Source organism: Dipodomys merriami, unplaced genomic scaffold, assembly GCF_024711535.1.
Source record: "Dipodomys merriami isolate MVZ:Mamm:240054 unplaced genomic scaffold, mDipMer1.0.p SCAF_170, whole genome shotgun sequence".
Lineage (NCBI taxonomy): Eukaryota > Metazoa > Chordata > Mammalia > Rodentia > Heteromyidae > Dipodomys > Dipodomys merriami.
Genome location: NW_027203049.1, coordinates 1,125,694 through 1,150,298, shown reverse-complemented (window position 1 = coordinate 1,150,298; position 24,605 = coordinate 1,125,694). Strand labels below are relative to the sequence as shown.

Sequence of the window (24,605 nt, the reverse complement as noted above, 5' to 3'; positions counted from 1 at the left end):
CAGCCACACACACACACACACACACACACACACACACACACACACACACACACACACACACACACACACACAGAGAAAATAGGCAGAACTAGGCTAATATTAGACTATGATATTAAGATGTTAGTTTCTTACCATTCTTGCATATCCTTTGATAGTTGACTATAGCACACCAGAATTTAACAAACACTAAACAAGAACTAAACAAATAGATAACATTTCCTGTTTGATGCTATTCATTTTTTTCATTTTTTATTGTGAAAATACTGTACAGAGGGCTAACAATTACATTGGCAAGATAATGAGTACGTTTCTTATCAAGCATTGTAGCCTCCTCCTTTGTTTCCCCTTCCCATCCCTTCCCAGCCTCTTCCCGCCCCCCATCTCAATCCTCCCCCCTCCACCAAAGTTGTAAAGTTCATTTTCGATATGACAACGTGTACTTCTCATTGTTGCAACGGGTCCACCTGTATCCTTATTTAAACGACTTGTTTTTCCCCTTCCCTCCACAAATTATACCGACATCAAATACAGTGAAAGCAGGGGTTATACTGTGGGGGAGGGACATAAAAGCAACTAAGAAATAATCTTATAAATGCATTAGAAACAAATGCATGCAAGAAAAACATTTAAATACATATCTTAGGGTTCATTTTCCTAACATCACATTATCTGACCTTTTCTGCTTGACTCATACATATACTAGATATTGCAAATAAGGGGAACCATGGGACCTATGTTTCTTTGGGCTTGGCTTACTTAACTTAATATAATTTTTTCCAAGACTTTCAATTTCCTAACAAATGAGGCAATGTCATTCTTTCTGATGGAGGCATAGAACTCCATTGTGTATATATACCACATTTTCTTGATCCATCCATCTACTGAGGGGCATCTGGTTCTTTTTTTATAAATAAGCATTCTCCATGTGATCACTTGTGGGTTTAGCTTTTTCTATACATGTGTTTAATCACTATAGACCACTGTATCTAATATCCATAATCATTATCCAGACCTTGTCATTGAGATGAAGAACAAAATATTTAGATTTCTCCTGCTCATTTCCTCTTCTTTTTCTACTGTGAATTCTCATCCTTTCTCCAAATTCTCCTATTAATAAAGTAAGAATAGCACATTGTAGATATCAAGCAAAAGGCTTCAAAGCCAGAATTTCATTCTTTCAGAAATAGGTGAAGTAAATCAGAGTAGCTCAAAGAAGAATAAAAATATGATTTTTTCCCTGTCTGGCTTCCACCATAGTGTGGGATCATGACTCTAAATATTTAATAAGCCATTTGCCTTGGCTAATTTTTTAAAATAGTTTTTTTTAATAAATAGTAATTTTTTAAAAAAAATTAAAAATAATTTTTAAATAAATAGTAATTTGTTGTTTGCTTTTAGCAGGCATGAAATAAGACTGCATTAACATTTTGTAAGTTGAGAGGCTAAATTTTATCAGAAACTAAACATAATGAAAAATAAATGAAAAGATAAATAGCTGTTAGGTACATTTTTAACGTGACATACACATAGAGACATCTTTTTTCTTCTTTTCCTCTCCACACTGATTCAACTTCAATAAGCAGTTTATGTAATTCAAATAACTGTGTTTCAGAAATAGATGACACAAAAAGTTAGAAAAAGAGAACCAGTATTGGGTGGTATAGACTTTAAAAATCGCTGTCAAAAAAATATTAACCATAATTCCAAAATAATAGCTGTCAAATGATGTTGAAAACAGAAGACTTTAAACAGAATGTATAAAAAGTGCCAGTGCCAGCACTGCTTCAGTAGCTGATCTCTGGGATTTAGGGCTTCTAGTACATGAGAATACGTTAACCAAGATTAATTGCTTTCAGGGACTAAATTTTTTTAGTTATATTTCATAGAAGAAATATGTTGTTCAAATTTAATGAAAAGATAACATTTTATAGTAGAAAGAATGCTACACACTTATTGTGGTAGGCAGTGAAATACCTTTCCAAAATATCATCCCCAAATGTGGAATTCCTCAAATGTAGATTTTCATTTCATACATATGTATCTCTCTCTCTCTCTCTCTCTCTCTCTCTCTCTCTCTCTCTCTCTCTCTCTCTCTCTCTCTCTCTCTCTCTCTCTCTCTCTCTATATATATATATATATATATATATATATATATATATATATACAAGTTTCTAAAATAATCACCTTTCATTACCCAAGGAGTGCAAATTTGAATAATTATCAGATGGGGGAAGTATATTCAAATGGGTACTTAAAAGTCCCAGCTGTATTGGGAAAGGGACATGATTAGGGTAAGAACCCTCAGAAAGATATAAAGATGCTACATTAGAAGATAAAGCAAAAGACAACAACCCAGATTCTGAAGTTTCTGGAAAGCAGAACAGGAAGTAAATGCCGTTTCCACTAGAATCATCTAAAAAGTATTTCACCTCTGTCGGTGGCTCGATTTTTATCTAGTGAGACTTCTTTTAGATTTCTGTCCTTTAGAACTAAAATGATAAATACGGATTATACAAGCCACTTAACTTGTCGAAATTTGACAGATTTGATAGAGTAAACCAAGTCAACTACAGCCTTTTACTGATGCAACTATAGGGACACCATATGTCCTAGTTTCTAAGAATAAGAAAAAGTTACTACTGGCTTTGTATACATATATGATGTACAAACTACTAAAGGCCTTGCATTAATGAAGTCTTGAAGGTCTAAATAATATCTAAAAAAGAGCTCCCTATCTTTATTTTCACATTTGGGGATCACTAAGTTCTACAGTTATGTAGAAAGCTAAGGTAAGAATATGGAAATGAAATTTATGTCATTTTGAGTTATAGTTTCTAAAGTAATAAAAAATAAAGTAAAATTTTCTATCCTTCCTAACTTTCCAACAGAAGTTAGAGAATCCAGTAAAGATACAACAATCCCAGAATGGTATAGGATGTTATAAGATGACTAGATGGTGAAAAAGAAGATAACAAAAATGGGTCCCTTGGAACAATGGGAAACAAAATCTACACCTACAGATTGTGATATAGCTAGAAAATAGTTTCCACTATTCTGTCTTTGATATTTTAGGTTTGTTTACACAGCAACTTTCCTCTCAAAGAAAATGACTCTTTATTAATACTTACAGGTTTTCAGCTTATAACCCAGCAACAAATAATGCTTCTAAATGTAAAAAAGAATGATACTACGAGTAACCAAGGCTACTTGTGTTGCTATAGTCAAACAATCTCGATCTTTTTCATACCTTTCCTCTTCTCCAACAAGAGAAATCCTAGTCAAGATATGCAAAATATTAATAAAGGATTTTAATATTTTTTAATGTTCCCACTAAAGCAAATACACTTTTCCTCTTTGCAAGCATGATTTTGAGAGTCAGACACTCACAATTATTTTATAGGCAAAAGTTTATTGCTTTGGCTTAGGTGTTTTCCTGCCTTTGGGCATTGCTCTCTATTATTTTGGCAACTACACAGAAAAACAAAATAAATCCATGATGCTTATGTTGAATTGTTCAAAGTAAAGCTGTCTTCAAACAAAGTTTTCTGTTCCCTTCTACATTGCTAATTGAAGTTTAAATGATAACAAAAACGTGATACTTTAATGTACATTTTCATTGAAACCAGTGAAAACAAGAGTGTTTGTTATTGCTTTTTAAAATATTTCAAATATTTTCCTTAGCTATTTTCATTATTGCCTTTGTTCCATCCTCTAATCAGGAACACAGATTTTCACAAAAAGATCTTCGTAAGGAATAGGATGTTAGTAAAAAAAAAATAGGCGTACAATTAAAGATTTTCATCACTTAAGAGATTGAATAGCTCAGAAGACATTTTGCTATTACTGGCATGGTTCTTAAACTAAGTGAAATGCATGAAAATGTGACAGTTGTTCCAAACAATGATTATGGCTTATACTTTTCTGTTTCAATGAGATGAGTAACTTTATTGTAAATGAAACCTCTGGCAAGGTTGTAGGGCATATAAATTTTAGGGTAGAAGGGTTAATGTTAGAAAGCCAAGATAGATTCCATAAACAGCACTGGCTTCACTTATCTGTTAATTATACTTATGACATATAAGTATATAAACATAACTATGAATTGAGTGAGAAATGTGTGATTTACACAATTGATTCAATGACAACTAAGACCAGAAAACACTTCCCTACATTTATGTAAACTATTGTACCTAGTGAAGATTTAAAGAGTTTTAGAATATATATTTTAACATTTATGTCAAAATATTTATTTTACCTGTTTATTTTTATTTTTGGCGGTTGTGGGGCTTGAAATCTGTGCCTGGACGCTTTCTCTCAACTGTTCAGCTCAAAGCTAGTGCTCTACCACTTGAGCCACTGCTAGTTTTTTGTTGGCTCATTGGAGATAAGTGTCTCATGGACTTTCCTGCCTAGGGTGGTTTTGAACCATGATTCATAGCTCTCCGAATCCTAAGTAGCTAGGATTACAAGTATGAACCACTGGCACCTACTACAGAATTATTTTTACACATTTATGAAGTATGTAGTGGTAATCCCATTCATTTATATCTTGTGTAATGATCAAGCTATATCATATCCAATAGTTTCTGTTTGTAACATTTCTCTTTAGTGAGACTGCTCAAAACCTTATCTTTTGGCTATGATGAAATATCTATTCTTAGCTATAATCACTTTGCTTTTTATGGTATACAATTAATATATTAACTTTTAGTCATGGACGTCTGCTAATTAAAGTCATATAAAGTATGAATTGTAAAGTGGAAGTAATTTGTGGTTCCATTACCAGTTTTAGGAAAACAATTATGTCTTTTGTTTTCAATTGTAGTTCTGTGGGAATGTGTGACATTCATTGATTTAACTTCTAAAATTGATAACAGTTACATTATATCAAGTTGATTCAAAATTGTATTTGAAAATTGCACCCTTAACACAAATGTACTTCCACTTTCTTCTACCACATAATTAAAATAACAGTAAAGCAAAGATTTGCGTAGAAAACTAAAGCTAGATCCTTATATATCACTCTGCACCAGAATCAACTCCAAATGGAACAAGACCTCGGAGTCAAACAGACATTCTGAAAACATTACAGGATGGAATAGGAGCAACCCTAGGTCTCCTTGGCACAGGCCAAAATTTCCTTAATAGAGTGCCAGAAACACAACACATCAAAGAAAGGTTGGAAAAATGGGATTGCATGAAATTTTAGAGCTTCTGCATGGCAAAGGACATAGCTAGCAAAATCAATAGAAAGCCCACGGATTGGGAGAAGATCTTCACTAGCCATACAACAGACAAGGGTCTCATATCTAAAATATAACTGGAACTCAAAAAATTAAATTCCACAACAACAAATTTTCAAAGAAACAACTGCCCAATAAATAAATGGGCTAAAGACTTAAAGAGAAATTTCTCTGAAGAGGAAAGAAGGATCGCCAACAGACATATGAAGAAATGCTCAACCTCTCTAGACATAAAAGTAATGCAAATCAAAACAACATTGAGATACCACCTCACCCCAGTTAGAATGGCTATAATCAAGAACTCTAATAACAGCAGATGCTGGAGGGGATGTGGACAGAAGGGAACATTTCTGCATTCTTGATGGGAGTGTAAACTTGTTCAACCACTTAGGACAGTATTATGGAAGTTCCTCAAAAGACTCCACATAGATCTCCCCTATGACCCAGCAATCCCACTTTTGGCATTTACCCAAATGTTCACAAACAAGACCACACTAAATCTACCAGCACGACTATGTTTATTGCAGCTTTACTTACCCTAGCTAAGATATGGAACCCACCCAGATGCCCCTCTGTAGATGAATGGATCAGGAAAATGTGGTATATATACACAATGGAATTCTATGCCTCCATCAGAAAGAATGAAATTGCCCCATTTGTTTTCGGAAATTGAAAGACTTGGAAAAAATTATATTAATTGAAGTAAGCCAGACCCAAAGAAATATAAGTCTCATGGTTTCCCTTATTCACAATTACTAGTATATGTCTTGGACAAGCAGAAATGATCAGATAAGTTGATGTTAGGCAAAATGAAGCCAAAGATAAGGACTCAAATGTTTTTTTTTTTCTCTTGCTATTGTTTTTAGCATATTTATAAGATGATTTCTTTGTTGCTTTGTATGTTCCTTCCCCATGACATAACCCTTGTTTTCACTGTATTTGATGTTGGTATAATTTGTGGAGGGGAAGGGAAAAACAATTTGTTTAAATAGGGATATAGGTAGTCCCATGCAAAAATCAGATATACAACAAGTTATGTCAGAAAATGAACTTTACAACTTTGGCGCCTGGGTTGCTTTGGGGGGAAGATGGGAAGGAATTGTAAGGGGAAACAAAGGAGAGGGAAACAATGTTTGATAAGAAATGTAATCATTACCTTGCTCATGTAATTGTAACCCCTCTGTATGTATTTTCACAATAAAAAATCATGAAATAATAAAGCAAAAATCCATGTCAATTTTTTTTGGTGGTGGTGGGGCTTGAATTCTGGGCCTGGTCACAGATTTCAATGAGCTCTTCAGCTCATTGATACCACTGTACCACTTGAGCCACAGAGCTGTTTCTAGTTTTCATGTGGGTTATTGGAGATAAGAGTCTCACAGACGTTTCTGCCCAGGCTGGCTTTGAACCACTATCCTTGATCTCAGACTCCTGAGTAATTAGGATTATAGGCATGAGCCACCAAAGCCCAGATCCAAGTCAATGTTTAAAAAGCAAGCTTATTGAAACTTCTGGTTTTTCCAATAAACAATCTTACCTTTTATCATTAGTTTATAACGATGAGTTATTTTTAGATGTAACTGTGAACTTTTTAATAGAATCAAATATAAGTTTTACTATTACTCAGTATCTCACAAAGTCCACTGTAATTGACTTTCCCCAAAGTCAGTTATTACATACTATATTGCTGACTATTATTACAGTCTATATTACATATAGTGTGAAGTGAAAATAGTTTGGACTATTTCATATAAATTAGTAGATGCTATGTTAGCATTATAAATTCACATCTGTGATTTTAAAAGAAGGAAAGAAGATTTTAGAGTTAAAATCAATTATAAATGTGTAGTGTGTCCCAATTAAAGCCAAAATTCTGAGTTCATACAGACAAAATTATTTTCTTTCCACTAAAGACTTTGAAGTAATACTATTTGAAATAGTGAGGCAATAAGAGGAAGAATTCAAATCACGTCAAACAATGTCTCTGTTATTCAACTACCCCCTCAACTAACAAGACCTATCTGGTCCCAGATGTCACAAAACTTCAAGTATCTCTCTTAGAAATCTATTTCGAAAAGTTCTAAATCACTGATTCTTTGTGTACTTTCTCTTCTATGAAACAAAATTTAGACATAAAACAACTGAAATAAAATGCACACATCTGTTGAAGTCACCACAGCTGGAAAAACAACCAACAAACTAGAACTCCCCCAGGAACAAAACCATGTTGTGATGTTATTTTTAAGCACAAAACCCTCATATACATGTTGCCCTTGACTAGAAACATAAAGATAACTGTGTCTCAGAAATACGGTTGTGTTCATTTGTAATTAAATTCATCTAGATGAACCTAATATAGCAAATCCCTTGAATGGATCAAATTGTTTAAAAGAAATATGACTGTAAGGGGAGTGAGATCTGCACATATTTAAGAGAATAAAATAACAAAAATCATGATATCTTAAAAAATTCAGAAATAGTAATAGTAATAGTATCCATATTGAGACATAAATCCTACTGATTTAACAAGAACAAAATATGCAAATAATAGAATCTGAGCAGTGTACCTGACTGTACATAATTTTAAACTACTCCAAATTACACTTTGTAGAAGACAGAATGTGGGTTATCTAAAGGAAAACATCAACCCATGATATAAATGACATTAAAAATCTCATGAAAAGGGCTGGGAAGGTGGCTCAGTGGTAGAGGGCTTGCCTTGCATGCATAAGGCCCTGGTTTTGATTCCTCAGCACCACATAAGCAAAAATAAAGAAGCCGGAAGTGGTAGAGCACTAGCCTTGAGCTGAAGATCTGAGAGACAGCGCCCAGGCCCAGAGTTCAGGCCCCATGACCGGAACGCCCCCCAAAAAAATCTCATGGAAAGAGAGTAGTTGATTCTGGAAATAATAGTTTAATAAATGGTGGTCAAAAAATCTTTCTACTACTGAAAAAATTGCACACATACTTAGTTAGATCCAAAAAAGACCCAAGATACTCAAGCTCATTTGAAACTTTGGCAAAGTAGCAGGATAAAATTGTAACATTATTATCGATCTTGACTCTGGCATGGAATTAATTTCCTCTTTGATCTGACTAATGAATATATGAAAAAAACAGAACTTCAACTAAATATCAAGACCTAACTAAACATATAACCAGAAAAGTCGTCATGCAAGCCGTATTGCAACTGGGATAAAAGAAAAATCAGTCATACTGATTCTGTATTTATTGTAAATGTCGACTTTTTCATAAATTATTTCCTTTAGCTTCCATTTGTAAAACATTGCATTAAGTGTACATCTTGGTAACTTATTTTGGATTCCTCCTTCAATATATTTCTGAGTATAATGTCTCACATCATTTTCTAACCCATGAAATGATGTTGATTGCAAAACAAATGGTAATAACCACTGTTTATAATACACAAAATCTCATAAGCATGACACCAGTAAGCATTGGTTAACATTTTGGTATCATGATCTCATGACTGATGAGGCCTATCTGCATGAGCATAATTGTACCTAGGTTCCTCAGCCTAAATTTAACAACTGTTAAAAAATGTTTATGGAAGTGGCGCTATAGCTCAAGTGGTAGAGCGCTCGCTTTGAGTAGAAGAGCTGAGGGACAACGCCCAGGCCCAGAGTTCAAGCCCCACGACCGACAAAAAAAAAAAATGTTTATAACTTTATCTGTCACCCATCAGAGATGAAACCTGAATATAAAGCCTAAGGAAAATGATAAGATAAGAATTTAGCTTTTCTAGATATAAAGTAAACAAAATGCAGCATAGAGTAACTCTGGTTTAAAGTCAACCTATTTCTCTAAAACATTCTACGCATTTCCTTACAATGTGTATTATTTTCAAGAAGGGAATGGGTAATGTGAGAAGAGGACTAACCAAGCATTATCTTCAAATATACATAATTTGGATTTACCTCTTTATTTTGCTCTAAGCATAGTTGATAAAAAAAAACAGTTTGAATAATTGATTTCCAGATCAAGTATAATATATTCTAGTTGCATATACCAAAGTACATTCAGAAAATGGTATATAGCAATTAAGTAAAGAAAGTCCGGGCAGAAAAAATGGCATCTCTATACTATGTGACCCCCAATTCTTCAGTATTTCATTCTGCCTCCATTTAATGAATATGATGGTTTAAATGCTGTATAAAGTATTAATTAAAATCAATCAGTGTCGTAGAATACAATTGTGTAGAATTTTATCCTAGAATCATGCAAGAACTGCCCATTCAATCATGATATACATCACATTCCATTGGTATTCATATGGATAGGAATGAGTTTCTTAGGATCTCAGGCCATTTGGAAGTGGCAGATCCAGGCTTCCAACTGTGGGCTCCAGCTCCCACCACTTAAACCTGAGGATAGGGAACTCACAGGTGTGTCCAAGAACATCAGCAAAACCAATGATGAGGCAGGCACCAGTGGCTCCTCCTTGATACTTACAAGGCTGTGATAGGAGGATCATGGTCAAAGTCACTCTAAGCCAGGAAGTCCTTGAGACCCTTGTCCAACTTCAATGCCAACAAAGCCAGAAGTAGATTCGTGTGGCTCCAGTGGTAGAGGGCTAGCCTTGAGCAAAAGCAGCTCAGGGACTGTGCCAGATCCTGAGTTCAAGGTCCAAGACTGGCAACAAACGGACATACACAACAATCTGTGCAGCCATCCAGCTCAAGCAGGTCACCGTCTTGTCCCCAACTGAATTGTACAGAGTTCCCTGGGAAAGGGGCTGGGGAGCCACTGTCATCTTAACTCTGCCCAGTCTGCCTTCATCACAGGATTCTGCCACACCCCCATTATTTCATGATTCTTTCTGACCACTGGGATACAAGAATTGTGGTTACGCCCACATTCCATGTTGCCTGGTAGATGGATTAGGCTCTGTTAACATACTGAGCCTGAGATCCACAGCGGGGAAATCATACCACAGGAGCAGTGGGCCAGCAGCAGGAACCTGGCCCACCTGGCAGCTCAGTGCCAGACTGAGCTGGAGCTACAGCCTCCCGCCCCATGAGCTGCCACCACAGCATTCATGGGGATGGGAAGCAGGACATGTGGGCATCCAAGAAGAAAATCTGCTTCATCCACAACCTGCCTGATGAGGTGGACTTCCAGAATCCAGCAAGTTAGCTCCACCATCGATGCAACCAGCTGTCAGCACACATCCAAACTATTGAGGAGTCCCTCGTGGCGTGTAAAGAGCAGATGTTGGTCCTGAATGAGCTGTTTTGGGAAAAAGCTGAGTGTGTTTGCTGGATATCCCAGGAGAAGATGGAGAAGAGAAAAGTACTGCAGGAGCTGCTGTCGATCCTCACAGAGGAAAGTATGGACAGCAGGCTCGAGATGCCAGCACCGGCTGAGCCCCCAACCACCAATGCTGCTTCAGATGCATCAGTGCCTGTGGAGGTGAAATTAGGGAGGACCTGAAATGTTTTGAAGAATTGCAACTTGAAGACAGCGTGGAAACTGCCAGAGGATAGATCAGGGTTCTCATCACCATAGAGGACTCCCCCAAGGAGCACATCCTGCTGCAGATGCCCTAGATACAGATCTGCCCACAGCTCAGGTGAGGAGTGCTCCTTCCCTTTATTTGGTAGACTGATGCAGATAATGACTCCTCATGAGACATACTGACTCTCAAAAGCCTTGGAGGCCACCAGAAGTAGGTGGTCAGGTGGCCTTCTCTCAGGCCTCCATCTGCTGGGTGATGGGAAGGTTAAACTGGGTGTCAGGTAAGGCAGAGGCTGCTGGGAGGCGCCCCAATCTCAAGGGACATCTAATGGCCCATTGGTGACCAGGGAAGAGACCCATGTTATGCTTATCACAAAGAATAAATTGTTTTCAAAGGGGAAAGAAGCCTCAAATGAAGATTTGTTCTTCCAGTCCTGGGGCTTGAACTAAGGGCTTGGCCACTGTCCCTGAGCTCTTTTTGATCAATGCTGATGCTCGACCAGTTGAACCCCACTTCCCCTTCCAGCTTTTTCTGTGTGGAATCAAGCCCAGGGCTTCAGTCATGCTAGGCGACCACTCTACCACTGAGCCACATTCTCAGCTAGGATGATTCACTCCTCCCAAACCCATATGGCCATTCCTCAGATAAATAGTAAGTAGGGGCTAGGATGAATATGAAGCACTTCTGCTTCACACCAAAATAATTCCCCGCCCCCAATTCCGACACTCTTAGTTGAAGTTTCTCTTCTACCATTGAGGGATGAGGGAAGCAGAGGGGAGTCCCGAGAGAGGAGTATCAACAACAGTGGCCCCCTGAGCCCCACAACCTTCCCCACACAAGAGGTCCTCCAGATTCCAATCTTACCTGACTCAATGTGGAGTCTACACTGTCTTCCCACCACAGCAAGGCTCAGGATGAAATAAAGGTCAACCCTAGGCTCAGCCCACACCAGGGTGGAAGCTCCTAATCCCAAACCTACTTCCACCTCTGACTGCCCAGAGTTAGGCCAGACACACCACTCACCACTATGTTGCCGGTGATGACCTCATGGATGGATTCCAGGAAGAAGGTCTATGGCAAAGAGCAGAAGCAGCAGGGTGAGCATGGCAGAAAAAGGTTGGGTGATTGCTTTGGGATCTTCCTCCTTGGAGCCCTCCCTTCCATCCAGAGCCATGCTGACCCAAAGCATGGACAAGGCCAGGGGGTGAGACAAGATGGACCAGCACGGGACTAAAGGAGGAACTGCTTTGTCCTGGAGCACTTGAAAATTCCAATTATATTTGTCCAAAGCCAATCCTAAAGCCAACATCTCCTTTTTGTTGGCCATGAACACTCTCCCTGAGCTCTTATTCTCGAGGCTGGTACTCTACCACTTCAGCCACAGGACCACTTTTGTTTTCTGATGGTTCATCAAGGATAAGAGTCTCACACACTTTCTGCCCAGGCTGGCTTGGCACCGTGATCCTCCAAATCTCAGCTTCCTGAGTAGCTAGGATGCCAGGCATGAGCCACCAGTGCCCAGTATGTGATAACTTTTGAAGGCATCTTGGTGATTTTGGGAAGAAGCCCCAACGGGCCTGGATAGACCATGACTCAAACAAGGAGCTGGGATCAGAGAAGGATGACCTTCTACCCATTCTGTTCCCCAAAATTAAAGATGCCAGGTGGTGGTATATGCATCAGACACCTAGGCCAGCAGCCACCAGGCTTAGTGGGGAAAAAGTAGAGAATACCAAAGATTGCAGTGTAGAAATCTCTGATTTTGCATGCATGTGGTGTGTGTGTGTGTGTGTGTGTGTGTGTGTGTGTGTGTGTGTGTGTGTGTGTGTGTGTGTGTGTGTGTGTGTGTGAACTCAGGGCCTAGGCTCTATCCCTGAGTTTTCTTGCTCAACGCTACTGCTCTGCCACTTGAGCCACAGCCCCACTTGTTTTCTATTGTTAATTGTAGGTAAGTGTCTCAAGGATTTTCCTCTCCAGGGTGACTTGGAAGCAAGATGGAGACCCCAGGGAAGCAAGAGTAAACACAAATCACAGGTACTATCCCTATGGTGGGCCACTCCTTCCCCCTGGTGGCCAGATGCGGGATATGCTGCCCCGTGCCATTGTCCTCTAGAGTTCAATTTTGAGAAGTGACCAGGGCCAAGCTGACTTTTGTTCACCCTGAGTGCTGATGCCAGAGCAGGTCTGTTCCACCCTAGGCCAAGAGAGCCCCAGGAGGCCCATGGGAAGCATGGGGCACAAGGAAGAGAGAAGTCAGTTCCAGGCTGAGCTAAGAGCCTTTGCCCCCAGACACCCCAACTTGGCCTTCCTTATCACCATAAGACCTGTCAAAGAACAACCCCCAAAAAACCAAAATTGGAGCTGTGCCTTCAAGTGGTAGAGCTCTAGCATGAAACCAAAGAGCTCAGGGACAGGGCCCCCAAACTTTGAGTTCAAGACCCCGAGCTGACTCTCCCCCATAAAACACAGGTTGGTTAAATGTGAGCTGGTAGGATTTGTGAAGTGTTTCTGAAGAATGGGGATACTGAAGAAAGCATCCTAATTCTAATGAAATCTGGACCTGTTACATACAGCTATGTGCTGAGTCCTTCAAAGGGCTCTATTTGCTGCATCCTTCCCACATGGGGGTTTTGTGCTGAGTCCTCAAAAATGTGCTGTTTGCTGAGTCATCCCATAGAGTGCTATATGCTGAATCTCAGAGAAGAGTGGGCCGTGCTGAGTTTTTCAAAGGGTGCTGTGTTCTGAGTCCATTACACAATGTACTGTATGCTGAGTCCTTCAAAAGTTGTGGTGTGCTAATTCATCTAAAAGAGTCCTGCTATGTGCTGAGCCCTTGAGAAGAGAGTGATGAGGTGAGATTTTTGAGTGCTGTGTGCTGAGTCCTTTACACAGGGTGCTCTGTATTGTCCTTCAAATGGTGCTGGGTGCTGATTGCTTCCACAGTGTGGTATGTGCTGAGTCCTACCATAGTGTGGTATGTGCTGAAACTTACAAAATTCTTCTATGCACTGAGTTCTTCAAAGGGTGCTATAAAATGAGTGATTTACAAAGGGTGCTTTGTACTCAGCTTTTCAACGGGCTGTGTGTGGAGTCTTAACAAATAGGGTGCTATGTAATGTGCACCACATTAGCAAAAAGAAAAAAAGCCGGATGTGGCGCTGTGGCTCAAGTGGTAGAGCACTAGCCTTGAGCTGAAGAGCTGAGGGACAGCACACAGGCCCAGAGTTCAGGCCCACGACCAGACCACCCCTTCCAAAAAAAAAGAATTAGACTCTTTCCCAAATTGATGGGGACTCGTCAAAGAAAAAGAACTATGAACCAAACTCCTTGATAAGCATTGATGCAAACTTCTCAATAAATTTCTCACCAACCAATTTTAGCAACTAACAAAAAAATTATATGCTATGATCAAACAGTATTCATCCTAGGATACAATTGGATTCAATATACTTGTCAATAAACATAAAACACGCCATCAGTAGAAGCAGGGAAAGAACCACATGATCATCTATATGGATGTAGAAAAAGCTTTTAAAAAGCTCCAATACCCCTTTATGATTAAAGGTCTGAGAAGCTAGGAATGCATGGAGCTTTCTTAAATATAATACAAAGTATGTATATGACAAAGAGATAATAAGCGTGTACCTAATGGTGGAAGCATGAAGACATTAAAATCCGGAATGAGAAAAGGATGTCCACTATCTCTACTATTCTTCAACATAGTAGTGGACTTTCTAGCAAGAGCAATAGGCAAGAGAAAAACATAAAGGGGATCCAAATAGGGAAGAAGTAAAACTATCCGTATTTACAGATGAAATGATCCTATATTTAAAGGACACTATAGCTCCTTCCCCCCACGTTAGTAAAGGTGGTGCTAACCTTAGGAATGTAGCAGAGTATAAAACCCACAAGAATCAGTAGTTTTTCTGTTTTACTAACAATGGGAAGATCCACACTGAAATCCAAAAAAACCTCATATGTATTAGCCTCAAAATCAAATCAAATCTATACAAAACAAAACAACAACAAAACTAGGAATTAATAAATTTAAAATAGGAAATTTAAGGAGATTCAAGGAAATGGAAAGTCTTTCAATGCTCCTGGTTGGAAGAATTAACAATTAACATTGTGAAAACTGCAATACTGCCCCCAAACAATTGACAATACAATACCCATCAAAATCCCAACAATATGCTTCAATGCAGTAGAGAAAGCAATCTGAATGTAATAAGAAATTACAAAATTACAGATGAAACCAAAGGATTAGAAATGAACTCATAGGCCTATTGTCATTTTACACACACACACACACACACACACACACACACACACACACACACACACACACACACACACACACACATACACACAATGGAATTCTATTCACCCATCAGAAAGGATGACTTTTCACCAGTCTTAAGGAAAATGAAAGGTTTGGGAAAATTATACTAAAAGAAAGGTATGCACACTCAGAGCAATATAGTTTTCATAGATTCATTCTTTTATGGTTGCTAGAAGGTGCCTACGAATCTACAAGTACATGACAGATTCTACACTGCCCCAGATAGAATGGCGATTATCAAGAAAACTAACAATAGTGAATGCTGACAGGGATGTAGCCAAATGGGAACTCTATTACACTGTTGGTGGGAAATTAAACTTGTTCATCCACCGTGGAATGCAGTACGGACGTTCCTCAAAAGACTAAACATAGATTTCCCTTAAGACCCAGTAATTCCTGTCTTGGGCAGTAATCCAATAAATAACAAGCAAGCTCACATGAAAGCTACCAGCATAACTATGTTCAGGGACCCGACCCAGAGTTCAAGGACTGGAAAACAAGTTACCACTGCTGGTATTTTTTCCCCAATAGGAACCTTTTTTTTTGGGGGGGGGCGTCTGGTCATGGGGCCTGAACTCTGGGTCTGAGCGCTGTCCCTCAGCACTTCAGCTCAAGGCTAGCACTCTACTACTTGAGCCAAAGCGCCACTTCCAGCTTTTTTCTTTTTACTTATGCAGTACTCAGTAATCAAACCCAGGACCTCATGCATATAAGGCAAGCCCTCTACCACTGAACCACCTTCCCAGACCTAAATATGTATCTTTTGACATAAGATACCAAATCATTCTATTTGCAGCAGCTAGGATATGACTTAAATGTAGTGGGTGATAAAATGGCTTCTTTATTGAATGTTAGGAAAAGATGTAAGCAGTCCAAGAAAAGGGTGATTTGTTGTTGTTGTTGTTTTAGGGGCTTGAAATCTGGGCTTGGGCACTGTCCCTGACCTCTTCAACTCAAGGTAAGGGCTCTACCTCTTGAGCCACAGTTTCTGTTTTTCTGGTGGTTAAATGGAGCTGAGAGTCTGCGGGACTTTCCAGCCCAGGCTGGCTTTGAACAGCAGTCCTCAGATCTCAGCTTCCTTAGTAGAAAGGATTACAACTGTGAGGCACTGGCACCAGCCTAAAAATGAGAGACTTTTATAAAAGAAAATCCACCTCTTCACCTGTGTCTAAACCTCAGATATCACTATTAGAACACTTCATCCTTGACTCATTTCATCAGACATTTGTGAATTTTCTCTTTTCTTTCATGTGAGAATACTGTAGTCAATATCAACTCAGCTATGGGACTGAATCAATTGTATGGTAATTGCTAGCACCTAAATCAAGAACATTTACCTCAAAACAAATGAAACCCTCATTTGGAATAATTTTTTTCACTTTTTATTACAAATCTGTGCTTTATTACTTCCTAATGTGATATTAGAACTCCTAACAGAGTGATGATATTTTCTTTTCTTCAGCAATTGGCCTTCTCCCACATGTGGTCAAATATTTAAGAATTCAAAGATTTCCATTGAAAATTCATTAAGCTGATGTTAAAGAAAATGTGCATTTCTCAAAAAAAGGAATGTGGTCTGCTCTCTTCTTACAAGCACAGGACTTCTATGATTTATGTGTTCTACAAGGAATACTATTTTCCAATCTTTTTTTGACCAATTTTAGTCTGATCAGTCTTTCTGACCCTCTCTCTGGAGTCTCATTTCAGTCTGCCTCATCACAAATATTTTATTTATCATCGAAATTACTCTCAGCTTCTGTTTTTTGCCTGACTTCATGTAGGCTGTGATAGCAGCCTTGACTGGCAGTGAATACTGGAGTTGTTTTTTTTTGTTTGTTTGTTTTTTTGTTTTTAGAGGTCTAGGATTACTCTTCAATGTATTAGCATCTCTGGGCCCCAGTGACCTGCTGGCCTAGAGTCAATGGGTTTTTCTCCTAAACATACAAAAACAGCTGACTAAATTCCTGTTTTAATTGTCTCAAAATGAGGCAATCTGGCATCCTTGGAAATCCAGGAATAATCATCTGTAACCACTTACAGAAATGGTCTATCAAGATGGCTTTTCAAGGTTGACTGTGAAAAATGTTCATTTCCAACTCACCACCATAAAACAGATCACATCCCTGGGAACAAAATTTTGGAAAGAAGGTTCGCCTTCCTTCCTTCTCTTATGATAGATCAAACCATAATATTCTGCAGTTGTGGCCAGCCTGGAGCACATTTTCCCAAGAATATTCTGTAATGTAAAAGAGGATCAACTATCCTCTTTTACTTGAAAATACTTGTCTACTACAGATGGATTTATATGGCTTATATCTGTTGTTATTTTCATTACTTCAAACACATGGATAATTTATATTGGGATTAGATAAGTGGCAAAGGATTTATGGAATAAACACTAAGTTTACTTTCATATATCCAATGTAATACACTTATCCTCTTTTGGAAAATTAAATCCAACTTTAGAAACAATGTCAGAAATATAAAATAAGCCTTAATACGTATAATCTGGCACAGATACACCATCATTTACTCAGAAATTCAGTCTCTCTATAAATATTTATTTAGTACAAAATAATAAAAATTTAATTAATGAATATGACTTTTAAGTACCATCTGAAATACTCCTCATGTCTATAATTGCATATAATTGTATAGCTCTCACCTAGACAAGAATTTAACATGCATGTAGAAATCAAATTTCTAGAATATAAGCTAGATGAGAGGAGACATACTCTCATGTAAAGTGTGGTGAATTTTTACCACAATTCTGAACCGTTCCACCTAATACCAAGAGTCATGTGCAATAATTTATTATTTGATGTTAAGATGATTGCTAAGTTTAGAATACACTTTGAATTATTACATTAATTCACAGAAATGAAACAATAATGACATATTATTTGTTAAAATTCTAATGCTTGTCAATTTTACAATTCATAAAATATATTATTAAAATTAGTTTCACTTTCTTCTTTTCTATAGGTGCTGAAATTAAAATTATATATTTAACATTGAATATTAAGAAATCAATGATAAATAACCTACTATGAAAATGATATGCTATTAAACTGTGATTTGAATTATATTTCTAACAAATTGTGATGTAAATAACATTTAATAGAATTATGGGTAATATTTTTTATGCTTACCAGCTTATTTGTTTTCTAATTGTGTCATTTGTTATTGTTGGTTCAAGTCATCTCTTCACCTTAATTTTTCAGTTTTCTATTTTATCTATATTGCTTTGCTGATTGTGCATTTTGTTTTCCCTTTTCAGTGACTGACATTAGGCTGTAAATCTGTATGGTAGTTTATTACTTCCTATGGTAAAGTCAAATTACTGCTCTCCACAGCTGTTCTACTCTACTATACTACAGTACCTCCCCCACTCCCATCTCCTGTATTGCTGCTCTCATATACTTTATTTTAATTTAAATTTTATTGTCCAGGTAATGTACAGAGGGGTATAGTTACATAAGTAAGGTAATCAATTCATTTCTTTTCTAACTTTTTTACCCCTTCTCCAATGTCTCTCCTTCTTCATTCACAACAACCCCCCCAATATCATTTCCAACATATTGTCTTATGAGTACCATTGTTGCATAGGATCCCCCTTTGTCCTTTGTCTCACCATTTTATTTTTTTCCCTTTCGTTTCCCTAGTTCCCTAGTTCCCTAGTTATAATACCCAGGGTATCAAAATCAAATACAATGACTACAGCGGATAAACCATTGGTGGGTAAAACACAAAAGGATGAAAAGAAATCATGTAATACATTCATAACAACAACAATAAAGAACATATCCTGGAGTTCATTTCATTTAGAATCACCTTATATGGTTATAGTACATAGCTATTGAGTTATTCTGCTCATCTAATAAGGTTATACGTGATGTGCACAATAATGTTTCCCTTTTTACCCAATATTCCCACTTCTGGGCATTTAACCATGTGACCACAAACAAGACCACACTGAAGCTACCAGCACAATTATGTTTATCACAGTATTATTTACCATAGCTAAGATATGGAATCAACTCATATGCCTCTCAATAGATGAATGGAACAAGAAAATGTGACACACACACACACACACACACACACACACACACACAGACACGCACACACACACACATACACAAATACACATACATGGAATACTATGCTTCCATCAGAAACAATGATACCACCTTATCTGTAAGGAAATGGAAGATCTTGGAACAAATCATATTAACTGAAGTAAGCCAGACTTAAAGGAACATAGGTCTCAAGGTTTTTCTTATTTGTAATAATTAAGTTACATCAAGGAAAATTTCATGTATTTTAATTTGACATTTTGTTCTATGTTGAGCATATATTATTGCTATATTGCTTGTTATTGTTTCCTTTTTTTGAGGAGGCCTAACATTTATTTAACCAATAAAGTGAAGTATGTAGGCACTGTTATCAGGTTTAATATAATGTATCTACTTAATTTTTTTATTGTGAAAATATTGTACAGAAGGGTTACAATTACATAGGCAAGGTAATGAGTACATTTCTTATCAAGCATTGTTGATTCCTCTTTTGTTTCCCCTTGCCATCCCTTCCTATAAATCCCCCTACCCTGTGCCAAAGCTGTAAAGTTCGTTTTTTGACATAACATCTTATACATCTCATTGTTGCAATGGGTCCACCTTTATCCCTATTTAAACAATTTTTTCCTTCCCCTCCACAAATTATACCTACATCAAATACAGTGCAAACAGGGGTTATACCGTGGGGGAGAGACATACAAAGCAACACAGAAATATTTTATAAATATGTTAGAAACAATAGCAAGAAAGATTTAAAAAAAAGAGTTCTTATCTTGGTGAACTTTTCGCCTAACATCAACTTATCTGACCATTTCTGCTTGTCTCAGATATATATTAGTTGTTATAAATAAAGGAAACCATGAGATCTATGTTTCTTTGTGCCTAGGTTATTTCACTTAATATAATTTTTTTCAAGTCTTTTCATTTCCTGACAAATGGGGCAACAGGCCGTTATACTTAAAGAATTATGTTCATTTTATCCATTACTGAAGGAAGAACAACTGAAAGAGCAACCCCTATGAGGAAGAACAACTCCTACTTACTTATCATCATTCCTATGTAAGGCCAGTGTTGTCCCCTGTATCCTCATGTTGTACATTACAACTCTATACTTGGTCATCCTGTATATCTACTATCTTCTACACTGTGACCTAAATGCCCCAGCAATTCCACTTTGCTTTACTTTTTAAAAAAATTATCTCTAAATGTTTGAGATTGGTGTGTGTGTGTGTGTGTGTGTGTGTGTGTGTGTGTGTGTGTGTGTGTGTGTGTGTGCGTGTGTTGTTGTTGTTGTTGTTGTTGTTTTACAAAGATCACAAGACAATATTTTTCTTGATTTGAATACATCTTTCAGGTTATTGTAAGTTGTGGCTAATGGGAGAAGTCTCTTGCTATTTTAAGTATGAAACAGAAAAATATATTTGTGCATGCACCACAGTTGCTTTATTATTCTGTACTTGAACACTTAACTTCGATTTTTATCTTGGCTGTTGTTGTGAATAATGTGAATAATAATGAACCACAGATATATTTATCAGTTATCCATAGAGAAATAATCACATGATCGGTGGATAAGATGATATTTCAAGTTTGCATTTCTTAGAAAATTGCATACTACTTTCTACAATGAGAATACTAACCTGTATGTTGACCAAGAGTGTAGAAAATTTCCTTTTTTCTACACTCTCACCAACATTATTACCTTCTGAGTTTTTTGAAAGGGCAGGTTTTTACTATGTGTAGTACCCTAGACTGGCCTTAGACTCAAATCCCCTTACTCCAACCTCTCCAATGCTTGGAATTACAAGCCTTAACCACCACACGAGGTTCCTCTGATTTTTTAATGAGTATAATAGTTATGAAGTAGTATCATATTAATTTCTCTAATGACTTCTGTTCAGAAAGCATTAAGCCAGCATAGAAGTGGTATTAAACATAATTTTGTAAAGACACTGGCCATTTTCAGGCTATTGGAAAACATGTCTATTCAGAACTTTTGTCCATTTTTAATCATTTCTTGTTAATCTCATCTTTAATCTCTCTATACAAAATCAATAATTAATTCAAGGTTTTAGAAAGAAAAAAATTAAGCAATTACTAACATTTTTCATTTTTCAATAACATGATAAATTGCTTAAATCATTTTCTGTTTATACTTGAGACTATATAACTCAATATAGTTAGACCTTCTATAAGACTATATGTATTTTATTTATTTTAAGATGATTGTTCTTCCAAAGCCTGCGTGTATAATTTCCCTTAGATTCTTTCTGTCTCATGTAGTTCAGATTTCAAATTGAAGAATAAATGTAAAGAAGCAAACAAAAAAATACGGTTCCTCTCATTTGATATTGCCTCTACAAGAATGAGGAAAGAGTTCATCCTCGTAAGGACCTATGATATAATACCAAAAAGAGAATTCATTCTTCTAGGTATTCCCTATTTTTGCAATGTAACTTAAACGAAGTAAAACACAATATACTTTTCAGATACTTTTACGTTTTATTAGTTTTGCACATTTTCGTATGGACTTCACCTCAGTCTACAACATTCCTTCATTATTCTGTCCCTGAAATTTTTATACTACCAAGACATAAGATAACCAGTTTGATTTACAGCATGAGAAGTTATCCAACTAGCTTCCTTAGAAACAGAGCATGGTCAATAGATAACATTACTTCTGGTTACTCACTACCTGTAATGGTTTCTGTAATACTTATTGCATTCTATTTAGTATTTAAAAAACTGCTGGCTAAACTCAACGCTCATTCATAGAAATTTATATTAAGTATTTCACAAGTTTTATTTTTCTCAATTCTTAAGGTAACATTTGCGATAATGCTAATATTATTATCATTCTAGTGTTGGGAAAAATTGTAACTAAAGGCACTAAGTGAATGGTCCAAAGACAAACAGTGAGCAAGGAAATAAGTTAATGTTTCCAAAAGTCTTTCAACAATATAAAAAAGGTAGGTAAAACCCCCATTCTCTTACACTCTCAATTCAATATTCATGTTGTCCAAGAAAAAATAGCATAACAATTACTGCCCATGGAGATTGTTTTCTGTTACAGTTTATATTCAACACAGACTGTGTTGGTGACATTGGGTTATCCCGAACAGAACTGAACTTATAAATTGAGGTCCAAAGATAGTCAAATTTCTTCTGTCACTCAGCTCCAATAGCCTTTTTTAAAAAGTACTAAAATTTTAAATAGCTTCACTTACTGTCTTTTAAGAATCCCAAAACGAAATAAGTTCACATATATTCACTCCAAAATGCTTTAATAGTAGGAGATGATAAAACACGCCCCTGAGAAGTAAATTTTCTCCTACTTTTAAAATTATTCTGAAAGCCTTGTGCTGGCTGGTCACTCCTGTAATCCTATCTACTGTAGATATCTACTCAGTAGCCTGAGATCTGTGGATAATAGTTGGAAGCCAATCAGGGCTAAATAAATTCATGAAATTATTTTTCAAAACTTATAATGAACTAGCAAACAGCCTGGAATGGAGATGTAGCTCATATAGTGCTCACCAATCTAGGGAGAGAAGGCCTAGCAATACCTTGAAGCACTGATTTCACTCTGAGCATGCTAATACACAAGCATCGGTGTGTGTGCACGTGTAGGTGCGTGCGCACACACCCACAGACACACCCACACATTTAATCAAAATAACATCATATCAGTGTTCTACACTAATTTCTTTGTTAATGATATTATATGGATAAAATAGAGGAAATAACTATTCCATCTCGGAAAATTTGTATACATATTTTAATTGTAAAAATACTTTACAGAGGGGTCACATTTACATGAGCAAATAATGAGTACAATTCCTAACAAGCATTGTTACCTCCTCCTTTATTTTTCCCCCATCATCCCTACCCTCCCACCTCCACAAATACACCCCCCCTTCCCCGGCCTAAATTGTAAAGTTCATTTTTCAACAGAATGTCTTGTGCATCTCATTGTTACAATTGGTCAACCTGTATCCCTATTTAAGTATTTTTATTTCCCTTCCCCTCCCCAAATTAGAGAAACATATACATAGGATGTAGGGGCACCAACTTCAAATACAGTGAAAACAGGGGTTATAGTGTGGGAGAGGAACATACAAAGAAACAAAAAATATCCCATTGCACATTATAAGTACGTTAGAAACAATAGAGATAAAACTACTTGTTTCCCTATCTTGGGGTTCATTTCCCTTAATATCATCTTATCTGGTCATATGCACATGGCTTTTGACCTTTTCTGCTTATCCCAGACATATATTAGTTATTGAAAATAATGGAAACCATGGGACGTATGTTTCTTTGGACTTAGCTTACTTCACTTAATGAATTTTTTTTCTAAGTCTTTCCAATTCCTAAAAAATTGGGCGATGTAATTGTTTCTGATGGAGGCATAGAATTCCATTGTGTACATATACCACATTTTCCTTCATCCATTCATCTACTGAGGGCCATCGGGGTGGGTTCCGTATCTTAGCTATTGTAAATAATGCTGCAGTAAACATAGTTGTGATGGTAGTTTATTTGTGAACATTTGGTTAAATCCCCAAAAGTGGGATTGCTGGGTCATAGTGGAGCTTTTTATGGAGTCTTTTGAGGACCCTCCATACTTTCCAAAGTTGACACTCTCACCAAGAATGCAGTAGGGTTCCTTGTGGCCACATCCTCTCCAGCATCTGGAACACTTCACGAATTTAGGTGTCAACCTTGCACAAGGCCATGGTAATCTTCTCTGTAATGTTCCAATTTTAGTGTATGTGCTGCCGAATTGAGCACAAAACATTTTATTTTTTTGGGTCCGGTCATGGGGCCTGAACTCTGGGCTTGGGCACTGTCCCTCAGCTCTTCAGCTCAAGGCCAGCGCTCTACCACTTGAGCCACAGCACCACTTTTGGCTTTTTGTTCATGCGGTGCTGAGAAATAGAACCCAGGGCCTCAGGCATGCAAGCCAAGCGCTCTACAACTGAGCCAACTTCCGAGCCCGCACAAAACATTTTTTATATATAAAGTGCAACTGATTTTCTTAAACTAGACAATTCAAAAAAGTAAGTTCAAAGGAATTTTCATGAAGTTTTAGAACCATGTATTTCTTACATAAGCACACATTTAAGAATAAAGTCAAGATTGACATGTCAAAAATTAAATAATTCCAGATAATTGTTGTTTGAGATGTGTGGGAGGAGGAATTCCATTATTCTATACAAGGCACCTGTCATAATGAACACTGCAGCAAGTGTTCAGGTTTGTTAAAATTTTAATGTTTTAAATGTATTTAAATTTGAGAATTTGCTTATATATGCCAAAATTAGGACGGTTTGGCAGGTCATAAAACTTTTCTATAAAGTATTTAAGATTTATGGTAGCAGATATATGCTACTAAGTATGTACATTTCAGAGTTTATAGAAACATTACTAATGAGAATTTGCAAAGGTTTTGTTTAAAG

At 37.1% G+C, this 24,605-nt stretch overlaps 1 non-coding gene across 1 annotated transcript; it reads right to left on the bottom strand.

The window, feature by feature from the left end:
* Positions 1-23,831: 23,831 nt before the first annotated feature.
* Positions 23,832-23,937, bottom strand: LOC138829391 (U6 spliceosomal RNA). The gene has a single exon (XR_011372571.1). It is a non-coding gene; the product is annotated as a U6 spliceosomal RNA (small nuclear RNA).
* Between the last annotated feature and the right edge of the window lie 668 nt (positions 23,938-24,605).